Raw genomic sequence first — 15,167 nt, forward strand, 5'->3', positions numbered from 1 at the left:
ATTCTCCGTTCCCACCAGAGCACCGCCAGGTATCGAGCTGCAGAGTTTCAGACTGCGCTCCCCCTGTTTACAGTCTTAATGGAATTTAAACCCTCTCCTTTCTCCCTTTTTAGTTCAGTCCCTGTGGCTTTTTCTAATTTTCCACTTTCTCTCCAGCTGCTTTTGGGGAGGGGTGCTTTTCCCATATTCTCCCCACTGTCTCCGTCCTCTCTCCACATGCAAAAGCACCTCCCTGTCTCCATGGCTTCTCTCTCCCCAAGTTCACCTCTCCGCGCTGCGTACCTGCTGAATTCTATGGTTCAGGTCAGGCAGATTGTCGTGTTAATCCTCAGATTAGTTTTCTAGGTGTGCAGGATGGTTTAGTGTTGGTCTGGCTGTATTTCATGGACACGAAATACACAAAAAACTTCCATGCTGTTCACCATCTTGGCTCCCTTGCCACAAAGTGGTTGTTTTCACTTTTTAGCTGTTATGAACAATGCAGTTGTGAACACTCAGGTCTAATTTTTTGTGTGGCGGAATGTTTTCATTTCTCTTGGGTATATGTGTAGTGGTGGAATCACTGTTTCCTAGGGAAACTGTATATTTAACACATGGAGAAACTGTCAAATTGTTTTCCAAAGTAGCTGCACCATCTTACAATTCAGCAGCAATGTATCAGGGCTCCAATTTCTCTAATCTTCATGTATGCTTGTTGTTTTTTATCTTTTGGACTATAGCCATTCTAATGGGTTTTCATTAGCATTGTTTTCATTAGCATTTCCCTAATGACTAGTGTTATTTAGCTTTTTTTTTTTTTTTTTTTAATGCCTACTGGCCATTTTGAAAAGCTCTGTTCAGAGCTTTTGCCCATTTTTAAATTAGGTTTTCTGTTTGCTATTGAGTTGTAAGTGTTCTTTCTATTTTTTGGACATAAGTCCCTTGTAAGACATAGGTTTTGCAAATATTTTCTCTCATTCTGTGGGTTGTCTTTTAACTTTCTTGGTTGTATTGTTTGTAGCACAAAAAGTTTTAAATTTTAAACAAATTTTATTAACTTTCTATTTTTTATGTTATTATTTTTGAAGTTTTTAATTTTAATTTCAGTATAGTTAACACACAGTTTCAGGTGTACAATGTAGTGATTCAACAATTCTGTTGAATTGATCAATATGATCAATATGATAAATGTGCTCTTAATCCTGATTACCTATCTCCCCCCTCTCACCCACCTCCCCTCTGGTAACCATCAGTTTGTTCTCTATAGTTAAGAGTCTAGGGGTGCCTGCATGGCTCAGTTGGTTAAGCATCCAACTCTTGGTTTTGGTCCGGGTCGTGATCTTACGGTTCATGACTTCGAGCCCTGCATCTATTTCTTGGCTTTTCTCTCTCTCTTTTTTTTCTCTTGTTCATTTGTCTTGTTTCTTAAATTCCATATATTAGTGAGATCATATAGTATCTATCTTTCTTTGACTTATTTCACTTAGCATTATACTCTCTAGATCCATCCATATTGTTGCAAGTGGCAAGATTTCACTCTTTCTATGGCTGAATAATATTCCATATATATATATATATATATATATATATATATATATTTATTTATATATATGTATATATATATAAAATATTCCTTCTATATTCATCTTTAGATGGGTACTTGGGCTGCTTTCATACTGCAGCTATTGTAAATAATGCTGCAATAAACATAGGGGTGCTTGTATCCCTTTGATTTAGTGTTTTCATATTCTTTGGGTAAATACCCAGTACAGCAATTATTGGATCATAAGGTAGTTCTATTTTTAATTTTCTGGGGAAACTCCATACTGTTTTCTACAGTGGCTGCACTGTTTTGCATTCCCACCAACAATGCATGAGGTAGAGTTCCTTTTTCTCCACATCCTCACCAACACTTATTTTTGATTTCAGCCATTTTGACAGGTGTGAGGTGATATCTCATAGTTTTGATTTGCATTTCCCTGATGACGAGTGATATTGAACATCTTTTCATATATCTGTTGGCCATCTGTGTGTCTTTGAAGAGATGTCTGTTCATGTCTTCTGCCCATTTTTTACCTGGATTATTTGTTTTTGGGGTATTGAGTTGTATCAATTCTTTATATAATTTGGATACTACCCTTTATCAAATATGTCATTTGTAAATATCTTCTTTCATTCAGTAGGTTGCCTTTTAGTTTTGTTGACTATTTCCTTCACTGTGCAGAAGCTATTTTGATGTAGTCCCAGTAGTTTATATTTGCTTTTATTTCCCTTGCCTCAGGAGACATATCTAGAAAAATGTTGCTGTGGCCAATGTCAGAGATATTACTGCCTGCGCTCTCTTCTATGAGTTTTCTGGTTTTAGCCTTTAGGTCTTTATCCATTTTGAGTTTAACTTTATGTTTATACTTTTGCATGTTGCTGTCTAGTTTTCCCAACAGCATTTGTGGAAGAGACTATCTTTTTCCCACTGCATATTCTTGCCTCTTCTGTTAGAGATTAATTGGCCATATAAATATGGGTTTGTTTCTGGGTTCTTTATCCTGTTCTATTGATCTATATGTCTATTTTTGTGCCATGCCATACTATTTTGATTACTATAACCACAACTTTATCGTATAAATTGAAATCTGGGATTGTGATATGATTTGTTCTTATTTTTCAAGATTGTTTAGGCTATTCAGGGTCTTTTTTGGTTTCATACAAATTTTAGGATTATTTATTCTAGTTCTGTTAAAAATGCTACTGGTATTTTGATAGGTATTGCCTTGAATATGTAGATTGCCTTGTGTAGTATGGACATTTTTAACAATATTTGATTTTCTGTCCATAATCATAGAATATCTTTCCATTTGCTTGTGTCATCTTCAGTTTTTTTCATCAATGTTTTATAGTTTTCAGAGTACAGTTCTTTCACCTTCTCAGTTAAGTTTATTCCTAGGCATTTTATTATTTGGGGGGAAATTGTAAATGGGATTTCTCTCTTAATTTCTCTTTCTTGTTGCTTCATTATTAATATATAGAAATGCAATGGATTTCTGCATGTTGATTTTGCATCCTGTGGCCTTACTGAATTTATGAATCAGTTCTAGTAATTTTTTTGGAGTCTTTGGGGTTTTCTATATATATTATCATGTAATATGCAAATAGTGACAGTTTTACTTCTTTTTTATCAATATGAATGCCTTTTATTCCTTTTTGTTGTCTTATTGCTGTGGAAGGACTTCCAGTATTATGTTAACTAACAGTGGTGAGAGTAGACATCCTTGTCATTTTTCTTATCATAGAGGAAAAGTTCTCAGCTTTTCACCATTGAGTATGATGTTAGCTGGGAATTTTTCACGTATGACCTTTATTATGAAGAGGTATATTCCCTCTAAACCTACTTTGTTGAGTGCTTTTTTTTTTTTTTATCATGAATGGATGTTGTACTTGGTCAAATGCTTTTTATGTATCCATTGAAAAGATCATATGGTTCTTATCCTTTCTCTTATTGATGTGATATATCACATTTGTTGACTTGTGAATATTGAACTACTTGTGTCCCAGGAATAAATCACACTTGATTGTGGTGAATGATTTTTTTAATGTACTGTTGGATTTGGTTTGCTATTTCGTTGGGGATTTTTGCATTAATTTAATCAGAGATATTGGCCTATAGTTCTCTTTTTTTGTGGTGTCTTTATCTGGCTTTGCCATCAGAGTAATGGAGTCCTCATAGAATGAATTAGGAAGTTTTCTTTCTTCTTATATTTTTTGGATTAGTTTGAGAAGAATCTGTATTAACTCTTCTTTAAACGTTTGGTGAAATTCACCTGTGAAGCCATCTAGTCCTGGACTTTTATTTGTTGGAAGGTTTTTGATTAGTGATTCCATTTCATTACTGATAACTGGTGTGTTCAAATTTTTCATTTCTTCCTGATTCAATTTTGGAAGGTTATCTGTTTCTAGAAATTTATCCTTTTCTTCTAGGTTATCCAGTTTGTTGGCATATAATTTTTCATAATATTCTCTTATAATTCTTTGTATTTCTGTGTTGTTGTTTGTTATTTCTCCTCTTTCATTTCTGATTTTATTTATTTGAGTCTTTTTTTTTTTTTTTGGTGAGTCTGGCTAAAGGTTTATCGATTTTGTTGATGTTTTCACAGAACCAGCTCCTGGTTTCATTGATCTATTTTTTTTTTAATTTCTATTTTGTTTATTTCTGTTCTGATCTTTATTATTTCCCCCCTTCTAGCTTTGGGTTTTATTTGCTTCTTTTTCTAGCTCCTTTAGGTGTAAGGTTAGGTTGTTTATAAAAGTTTTAAATTCAGAGGTACCTGGGTTGCTCAGTTGGTTCAGTGTCCAACCCTTGATTTCAGCTTAGGTTATGATCCTGGGGTCATGGGATTGAGCCCTGCATCAGGCTCCATGCTGCCATCCTAATCCACCCAAGATTCTCTCTCTCCCTCCCTCTTCCCTTATCCCTTGCTCATGCTCTCTCTCTCTCTTTCTCTCTCTAAAAAAAAAGTTTTAAATTTTGATGAAGTCTGATTGATTTATATGTTTCTCTTGCCACTGTGCTTTGCCTAAGAAGCCAAGAAATTATGTGTAAGTCAAGATCACAAAGACTTACTCCTATGCTTTATCTTAAGAGCTTAATAGATTTGGCTCTTACTTTTACAGTTGTGATCCATTTGAGTTAATGTTTGTGTATGATGAGATGTAGGAATCCATTTTCATTTACTGACATGTGGATATTCAGTTGCCTCAAAAAAGTTGTCTCTTTTTGTGGAAAAGATTATTCTTTCCCTATTGAATTGTCTTGGCTCCCTTATGAAAAATCATTTGACACAATTGTTTTTTATTTTTCTGTATTACCTTAAAATTTTCCTCATGTGTATACTGTTTTCATGATTTTGATATACTATTTTGTATTCTGTTTTTTTCCCCAAAGTTTATTTGTTTTGAGAGAGAGTGAGCAAGCACGGGGGAAGGACAGAAAGAGAGGGAGAGAGAGAATTCCAAGCACGGTCCATGCTGTCAGCACAGAGCCCCACTTGGGGCTCGAACTCCCGAACCGTGAGATCATGACCTGAGGTGAGATCAAGAGTTGGATGTTTAACCAACTGAGCTACCCAGGCGCTCCTTTGTTCTGTTTTTTAATTTAACAAAACATCAAAATTTTCCAGATTTCTACAGAGAATTTAAATATGAATTCCATCATGTTGTGGTATTATATTTTACCAAACTATTTCAATATATTTGGATGCTTCGATTGCCACATTATATTGAAAAGAAAATAAATAAAAGTTTGGTTGGTTGAGTTGGGAAGAAATATTTTGAAGATCAGCACCTTTTGACTCAAATATACAGGAAAAATATTTTCTTTCATCAAAATAATATTTTCTTCCATCATTATATTTTTAAAAATTAAGGTAGCAGTGTGACAATATCAAATCATATTAAGGAACGAGATATGAAAACCTCAAATGCTAAGCATTTTGACAAAGATAGTTAATTCACATTGAGGAAGTTTCTTACAAGTTTCTTTTTTTTTCTTCCAAGTTTTCATTTAAATTCCAGTTATAGGTTTCTTTGTGAAGAGTAACACAAAGTTTGAAGAAGAAATTAAATAACAATGAGTGCTTTCCTTTGGGGAACATTACAGGTTGGGTTAGAAGTTCTGTGAAAAATAAAAACGGCAAGCAAGAAATTCCAAATTGATAATACTGGTGTCATGTTTCAGGTGATGAAAATAAATTGCCCCCTTTGATACTGAGAAGAGAAACATCAAATTACTGCAAATTAACATCATTTTTATTTTTATTTCTACAATTTAAAAAACAAAGCATGAGTTAGAGTTTTTGATATCTGTTCCCCCTAGGGGCTCTCATCAAGGAGTGGAAAGGGTTTTTTTTTTTTTTTTTTTCCTTGAACATTCTCTAGAAAGCTGGTAATAAGGCACTGGGTCCAGGAAAGGTGAGATTAGCAGATGTCTTTCATTTTACCTTCATATCAGTGAAACAATGCACTACGTTGAAAGAATTGAAAACATCAAGACCATAATTGATGGGCCATTGATAGCCAATTTAGAAGAGTGATTTTGAATTGACATCAGCTCCATACCATCTACTACAGATTATAAAATGTTATCAGATAACCTTTGACAACACTAACTGTTAGTTGCAGATAAAACATCCTGAAACATTTTAGGATGTTTTATCTGCAGTGAGAAAGAAAAAGTGCTGGCAGTTGGGTTAGATGAGCATAAATGTGCACATTTTGGAATGGAATTGCTCTGTATTATTATCTAATTTGGTATCTAAATCATCATGGTCAGGTAAAAGAAAAAATTCAGTTATGGGGAGAAAATGGTTGCAATATGGGTTTGAAAATCTCTCTATCTCTACCATCTCCATCTCTATTTAATGCTTTATCTCTATTTCACTTCATGAGAAGTGAAGCTTGAAGTTGTCCTAGATCTTATTTGAGATGCCTGCGGGGAGATGGGACCCCACAGAAGGAGCTGGAGATGGACTCCTAGATTTGTAGGGGGTTACAGAAACATGACCAGAGGAGGGTGCATGATCCACATCAAGGGGAGTACAGAAGTGGAAGAATTTCTGAAGAACCCATAAAAGAAAGAGTAGACTATAGACACCTGTCAGGTCCAAAAACACGAAGGAAACTTTCGACAATATTAGTTAGGTAAGAAATCTCCTTTTTCTGGGAAATCAGGACTTCTGGAAGGCCCAGGATGGATGATTCATTTCTGAGCAGTTTGACAGTTATAGGATCCAGCTCAAAGATGGCTTTTCCATTCACATATCTGGTGCCTTGGTGCTCCTTGCCTCTTTTTTCATATAGTATCTCAGCCTCCAGAACCTTTTGCATGTGGCCTGGCCTGCTTACATCCTGTGGTTTCAGGATAGCAGCTTGGGATTCCAGAACACCCTTGTAGAAGCTGGTTGTCTTCCTGCAGGCTGAGCCTGAAACCAGAGTCACATCATCCCTCATGCTCCCTATTGGTGAAAGCAGCCAGGGTCCAGTGTAGATACAAGGAGAGGGAAGATATAATCCACTTGTCTATGGAAGGAGAATCAAAGGCTTTGCGGCATTCTTTCATCCTTCATATAGCATGGTCTTCACTTTTTCAGTTTCTGGAGCCTTCTGAGAATCTAATAAAGGTTATGGGAAAATGTACTCTCACTGCATTGCGTATGCAGTTTTGATGGAAACACTCTGAAGACTTGAATGTCTGAAATAAAGCTGCTTGATGAGTGGAATTATAGAAATAGCATTATAATCATTAGCTCGATGTCAGGTCCATTGGTGTGTTCACTAAATCCCTATCTCCTTGGCCCCTTTCTTTCTTGTTTAAGCATCCTTGATTTCCCTCTCCCCCCACCCTTAACCTTCTCTTCCATTCCCCTTGAGGTTTGTCTCTGAAAGACTCTTGGTTGTAGTTCAGCAGTTCTAATTTCACAAGGATCATTTCTCTCAGGGTAGTAATAAACCTATGAAGTATGACTGGGTCAATATTTCTCCAAATGAGTTCTTTTGTCCATAATTTATACTCAGCAGCCGACATTCTGTGACTAGAAAGACAGAAAGGAAATAATCTCCTGGGACAGTATTTTAACTGACAACTGACTTCCTTCTCCTACCCAAACTATCTACCAGGATTTTGTTTTTTTATCAGCCACAGTAAATATAAAGGTTATTTCTCAATTTTGTTCTGTAAACATATGATTGCTGCATCCTGTAGGAATTGAAATTAGGCATCCCAGGCTTGGGAATTTTTTTTAGAAAACAATAAAAGGCTTCTCAGGCTTTGTCTTTTTATGAGGATGCTTTGTATCCTGCTCACATGCCTTGTAATGTAATCTCAAGACACAGCTGTTGTTTCAGAGAGTTCATTCATGTCAGCAGCAATTAAAAAGTCCTTTGTTTTCCAAACATGCTTCCCTGGCTTGCCTTGAAGTGCTTTGCAAACAATGATTCCTGCAGCTTGAGGAAAGGGAGCTTTATTGTGTGTGGCAGAAAGGGTGTGCCACATTCATTTTCAGTCTTGTTCCATGATTTACAGCAGATACACCTGTGCATCTTCCTGACAATGAAGTTTTAAATATAGAAAACCCTCAGTCATCACTTTGCCACTTTAAGATATGACCTCTTGTAGCAATGAGTTAGAACATGCTTAGTAGATGGGATGAAAATCAAGCCATGGTCTTGGAATTGCTATGTTACTCTGTTTTTCTTTTTCTTTTTTCCTTTCTTTCATATATATATATATATATATATATATATGTGTGTGTGTGTATATATATATATATATATATATATATATATATATGACACATTATATGAGTGGAGGCATCCTTGGGATTTGAGCCTTAATAGCCTGTTTTTTTCTTCTTAGGTGAGGTGTGCACTCGAGGACAATATCTCAAGGGTTCTCTGTGTATGCTTTGTGTTTCACGTTATAGGCACCTGGAGAACAATGGTAGGAGAGACATGTGATAGAACTTCAGAACATTGAAAGGTAGATTCTTTTCCAGTCAGTCCCATTATCCTCTCTCAAGAGTAAATGAGTTTATTCCTTTGAGAGGATTGGAGAAAGTATGCATATCATTATCTAACTCTTCCATCTGTGGAGTGGGGACTCCTATGTATTAGGATAAATGCCTGCTATGAACATTAACAAATATTAGTATCATTGATACATCTGAATATCTTTCGGATTGCTACACATGTACTATTTCTCAGTGTGTGTGTGTGTGTGTGTGTGTGTGAGTGTGTGTGTATGTGTTAAGGTGGTGGTGTTGGTGGTTAGGGAGCTAATCATGTAACAAATCCTATCTGTTGAGTTTCTAGACTTCTTTTTGCTTTGGGGAGGGGAGAGTAGGGATGGCTGGGTAGAAGAGAACTAAGAGAACTGCTAATTGACAAAAAGCTAAGCCACATTGTTGCACAGCCAAGGGATTTATTGCCCCTTCACTTTTTAAATAGAATGAGCCTCCGGCAACTAAAATGATATATTAGTTTACCTACTTAACAATGAGTTTTATATTGCAAATATCAAAAACCACTATAGACTCCATAGTCTGGGGGAACACATAAAGGTAAAACAGGACAAAATATTTCCAATTCAAATTCCATAAGTCTACAGATTCTGTAAAGTCTGATGACATTAGAGTAAAAAGCGTCAGACATATATTAGAGTGGATTTTTAAAAAGTGAAGTTTTAAATGTCTTGCAAGCCAGTTGGTGCACATACATCTTGGCTTCATTACAGCCATATGATTTACACGCTCAGACTTCCCTTAGCTGGAAGGCTGCCCCAGCAATAGCATACCCTTTCTCACCATGTCTGGGACTCCCGAGGAAAGGCAGCTGGAGCAGCACAAGGTGTGGTATCTTGGTCTGTCTCTATTACAAAACATTTTTCTTAGTCTGCCTTTATGAAAATAAAGATCAACATAATGCTGGTTTGTGGAGTTAGAGTCATCTTAAGTCACTAGTGAAACCTTACTTTTCATAAAAAGGGGAAGCAACGGCAGAGAGATTAAGTGATTGCCCAGGTGAGCCCAGGTCTTTTTATGATAGGAAAAGATAGGATAAAATAGGCAGAGAGGGAAAGGATAGGACCTGAGGTCTCTGTGTGGGGAAAAACACATATTTTGGAACAATGCTGGCTGTTGGCCTGGAAGGGACCCTCAAGGAGCTCTTACAAACTATCAATTGGGTATATTACAACCGAGATCAAGAGGAGAGTAAGGAACAAGAAAGGAGGCTTTAGAAAAAATTTGAGACCTTAGTTACAGCCTTACCTACTATTCAGACCAGACTTCCCGAGGTCCTGGCACCAAGTGCCATTTATGTGGCCATTCAGGGCACTGAAAGCGACAATGTCTTCAGAAGGGACAACTGAAGTTGAAACCCATAAGCCATGCCCCTTTTGTGGAGACAATCACTAGAAATCGGAATGCTCTCAGTGACCTTAATCTGGGAGCGTTCAGATTACCAACATCCCTGAAAGGGCCTGGGGCTCTTTACGGTGGCTCTTCTAAACAACTATCTATGGGAAACCCAGAGCCTCACCTCTGGTAACTCTGGATATAGAAGGAAAACCAGTTGATTTCCTTCTTGACACCTGAGTCACCGTTTCTGTTCTCCTTTCCACTCCAGGCCAACCATCCAAACACAACATGATGATTAGAGTCACTGGAAAACCCATGACCACGTTTTTCCTCAGCCACTGGGGTGTGTATGGGGAGACTTGATATTTCTCACGTTCTTTTTTGATAATGCCAGAGATCCACACTCTCTTGCTAGGAAGGGATATTATGATTGAATTAGGGACTCTAGTGCTACTAGCTTCAGGACAGAAAAACAATTGCCTAAATTTACAGTAATCTGGATATCGAAGATCAATCTTTCCTTGAGGTAAAATGAAATACTTATCATGGAGTTGTTATACTTATCATCCAAATAAGGATGGAAGAGGGAGAAAAAAAAAACTATAGTTAATAAGTATATATAAGCAGACATGTAGGGATTTTTTGGATGGCTACAATGCATCTTCCCTTCCTAAGGGTGTGGCCTTCTCCCTAGGTAGCATTGCATTTGGAATATTAATGCTTGCTGGTCTGAACTCTTTGTATGTCATTTGTAGAAGCCGTTGCATATGCCAGAGAAATAAGATATCCAAGAAAAATTCTGCTAGCCCAGATGTTCCCATTTTATCGACCTCTGGATTGACCTTTGAACCTGCCCTGACTGCCATTCCCCTTCCCCCGCTTTCAGCAGGAAGCAGTTAAGATCATTATCCTGGTTCCTAACAGGAGTTAGAAGTCATGCGTTCAGAGGGGGGAGTATGATAGGAGAAGATAGGATTCAGTAGGCAGAGAGGGAAAGATTAGGACCTGAGATCCCTGGGTGGGGAAAAACACCTATTTTGGAACAATGCTGGGAGTGTCAGATGACAGCAAACCCCCTTAGGCATAAGGTTCCTCTTAAGAATGTAACAGATCCCACCTAAACTCCCCCTCAGGTTTCCCTCAGGAATTTGACAAAAGACCTCAGTATGGCCATAGACCACCTCTCATACAATGAAAATGAGCCAATCAGGAATGCACAACCCAGCACCTAGAGCTATCAAGCCAATAAAGGCAGAACCTGAGGAACAAGGGGGAAAGGAAGGGGGAGGGCTGACCAGAACCTTATAAAACAAGGACTCTTGCCTATAGTCCTCAGGCATTCACTTTCGAATTCCCCTCTCTGTAAAAGAGAGCTTTCCTACTATTCTTCCTTTCTGATCTTATACTCTAATAAGCTTTTGCCTGCTGCTCATTTAGTGTCCACCTCTTCATTCTTCAAAGCGTCTGAGGTGATGAATCCTAGGTATTGAGGTAAAAAAAAAATCCTGCAACATTTTGACTTAGTTTATCTTGAATATCAAATCAGAAAACTTGACGTGCCTATACTAGGTGCTGTAGACTGAGAGATTTTGTCCCCACCCACCCCCCTGCCCCAAGTTTATACCCTTAAACCTAACCCCCAATGTGATGGTCTTTGGAGGTGGGGCCCTTGGGGGTGATTAATTCATGAGGGTGGAGCCTTCATGAATGGGATTAGTGTCCTCACATAAGAGACCCCAGAGAGCTTCCTCACCCCTTCTGCCGTGTGAGGACACAGAAAAGATGGCCAGAAAAAAAGTGTATTCTCACCTGGCACTGAATCTGCCAGCACTTTGACCTTGGATTTTTAGCATCCAGAACAGTGAGAAATAGATGTTTGTGTTGTTTAAGCCACCCAGTTTGTGATAGTTTGTTATATTAATATATTTATTAGTGTAATGTATTTAGAATTGTGCAATCATCATCATATTTTAGAAGACTTCAGTATAGGCATACCTCATGTTATTGTGCTGCACTTTGTTGAGCTTTGCAGATATCATATTAAAAAAATTTTTTTCTTTTTTAATATGGAACACTTCACGAATTTGCATGTCATCCTTGCACAGGGGCCATGCTAATCTTCTCTGTATCGTTCCAATGAAAAAATTTTTTTAATGTTTACTTATTTTTTGAGAGAGAGACAGGAAGAGACAGACATAGCATGAGTGGGGGCCGAGAGACAAAGGGGAACACAGAATCTGAAGCAGGCTCCAGGCTCTAAGCTGTCAGCACAGAGCCTGACGCAGGGCTCGAACTCACGAGCCATGAGATCATGACCTGAGCTGAAGTCAGATGCTTAACTGACTGAACCACCCAGGCACCTGGATGTCATATTTTTTAAAATGTTTATTTATTTTGAGAGAGACAGCATGAGGGAAGGGGCAGAGAGAGAGGAAGAGAGAGAATCCTAGGCAGGCTCCATGCTGTCAGCACAGAGCCCTCCTTGGGGCTCAATCTCATGAACTGTGAGATAATGACCTGACCTGAAACCAAGAGTAAGACACTTATCCAACTGAGCCACCAAGGTGCCCCAATATCCTGTTTTTTGCAAATGAAAGGTTTGTCGTGTCCCTGCATTGATTAAGTCTATTGGTGCCATTTTTCCAACAGCATTTTCTTCCTATCTCTGTCACAGTTTGGCAATTCATGTAATATTTCAAACTTTTTCATTACTATTGTATTTGTTATGGTGGTTTGTGATCAGGAATCTTTGATGTGACTATTATAGTTATTTGGGGACACCATGAACCACACCCATTTAAGACCACGAACTTAACTGACAAATGTTCTGTGGGTTCTGACTGCTCCAGTGACCATTGTTCCTCTATCTCCCTCCCTCTCCTTGGGCCTTCTTGTTCCTTGAGACATGACAATATTTAAATTAGGCCAATTAATAACCCCATAATGGTCTCTTTTTTTTAATACATTAAAATTTTTTTTAACATGTATTTATTTTTGAGAGACAGAGTGAGTGGGGGAGGGGCATAGAGATGGTCTCTTTTTTTTTAATACATTAAAAATTTTTTTAAACATGTATTTATTTTTGAGAGACAGAATGAGTGGGGGAGGGGCAGAGAGATGGTCTCTTTTTTTTAAATACATTAAAAAAATTTTTTTTAACATGTATTTATTTTTGAGAGACAGAGAGAGAGACAGAGTGAGCGGGGGAAGGGCAGAGACAGAAGGAAACACAGAATCCGAAGCCGGCTCCAGGACCTGAGCAAGCTGTCAGCGCAGAGCCTGATGCACGGCTTGAACCCACAAACCATGAGATCATGACCTGGGCTGAAGTCGGACACTTAACCAATTGAGCCACCCAGGTGCCCCTTGTCTCTTAGTGTTCAAATGAAATGAAGAGTCAGTTGGTGTGGCAAACTCCATGTCTTATTTTAAGAAATCTTTGCAGCCATTTTGACCTTCAGCAGCCATCCACATTGAAGCAAGACTCTCCACCAGCGAAAAGATTGTGACTCGCTAAAAGCTCAGATGCTGGTTAGCATTTTTTAGCTATAAAATGTTTTTCAATGAATGTATTTACATTTTTTTTTTTACATAGTGCACTTGCACACTTAGACTACAATATACTATAAACATCACTTTTATATGAACTGGGAAATGAAAAAAATTCACTTGAATTGCTTTATTGTGATATTTGCTTTATTGTAGTGTTCTAGAACAAAACCCATGGTATCTCTGCAGTATGCCTGTTCTCCAAAAAGAAGACCTGTCTGCATCAGCACTTGTTCTCTGTTCACCTGCAACCAACACCACCTCCCAGCTTTAGACAACCACTATTCTACTCTCTGTCTCTATGGATTTATCTATTCGATGAGGTCAATACAATATGTGGTCTTTTGTGCCTGGCTTCTTTCACTTGGGATGATGATTCAAGGTTCATCCTGTTGTAGCATGTATCAGAACTTTACACTTTTTTATTGCTCAATAATATTCCATTGGGTAGATATGCCACATTCATTTAGCCATTCATCAGTTGATGGCCATTTAGGTTGTTGACACTTGTTGGCTATTATGAATAATGCTGCTGTGAACATTGAGAGCAAAGTCTTTGTGTGCATTCTTCTTTTTCATAGGTGCATACCTAGAAGTGGAATTGTTGGGTCCTATGGTTACTGTATGCTTATTATTTTGAGGCCAAACTGTTTTCTACTAGTTGGCTTTTAAAACAAAGTCCAGCTGGTTTGTTAACAACCACTGTGAACAAGGGCAACTTTTGACCAATTAAAAATACATATGACTACATATGCACAAATCTGCAAATGGTAGTATACAGCTAAAACTATGAAAAGGCACAGAAATTTCTCACAGCTAAAAGTGCCTATATAAAGCAAAAATCATGGTTTTCACATCACAAATAATCTGCCCGGTTTACATTTAAACCAGCTAACGTATAAAAGGCTTTTGATCAGCAGATCTACAAATATGGCCAAGTTAACGCCATTGCAGGACTCTTCCATTCTGCATTTCTAGACATAAAAATTTAAGATAGAAAAATCAGCAAGAGGGAAGACTGCCGTTAAAAGGAAGAATTTATTTTAATGTTTAGGTTCTCTGAACACCAATTTCAAGAAGACTTTGGCATCAGTGTTTTGCATTTACTGGAGAAAACATTTGTCTGGAGCAGTGCTTGTAGGGCTCTGTGTAAACAAATCAGAATGAAACAATTAGATTTTTCTATTTGCATTTCTGTTAAGGCATTTACCAGCCATTTTTCTTACCTTATACCATGTATAATGGCAGTAATGCCAAGACTGTGTGTGTTTTTTTTAATGTTTATTTTTGAGAGAGAGAGAGAGAGTGAAAGTGTGGGAGGGCAGAGAGAGAGAGGGAGACACAAAATTCAAAAGCAGGTTCCTGCCTCTGAGCTGTCAGCACAGAGCCCAACACGGCTCAAACTCATGAACTGTGAGGCCATGACTTGAGCTGAAGTCTGATGCTTAGCCAACTGAGCAACCCAGGTTCCCCCCCCAAGACCGGTGTTTTATTCCAGGCTCCACCAAAAGCTGTGGGACATTACTCTTCATCTTGGAACCCACCTTCATCGGTAGAATAGGAATTATTACCCACCCATTCACTTCAAGGTTTGGGTGGTTACATGAGAACAAATGAGATAGTACGGAGCACACAGCACTTTATAAACTGTCAAGCTCTAAAAGATAAGGCATTTATATAGGCCAAAAAGAGCTGTGTACTCATAGTCAATGTTCAAAGGGATATTTAAAATGC

General features: G+C 37.8%; 1 long non-coding RNA gene and 1 pseudogene across 1 annotated transcript in view; one reads left to right on the plus strand and one right to left on the minus strand.

Annotated features, from left to right (window-relative positions):
- The window catches only part of LOC124520079 (uncharacterized), a 178,780-nt gene that overhangs the window by 142,342 nt on the left and 21,271 nt on the right, over positions 1-15,167 (plus strand). The gene's annotated exons all lie outside the window — the stretch shown is intronic.
- On the minus strand, positions 11,945-12,038 carry LOC124521393 (uncharacterized; annotated as a pseudogene).

This window comes from Lynx rufus, unplaced genomic scaffold (genome assembly GCF_022079265.1).
Source record: "Lynx rufus isolate CCGP_SWC_20201006 ecotype Redwood Valley unplaced genomic scaffold, mLynRuf1.p SCAF_3, whole genome shotgun sequence".
NCBI classification, from domain to species: domain Eukaryota; kingdom Metazoa; phylum Chordata; class Mammalia; order Carnivora; family Felidae; genus Lynx; species Lynx rufus.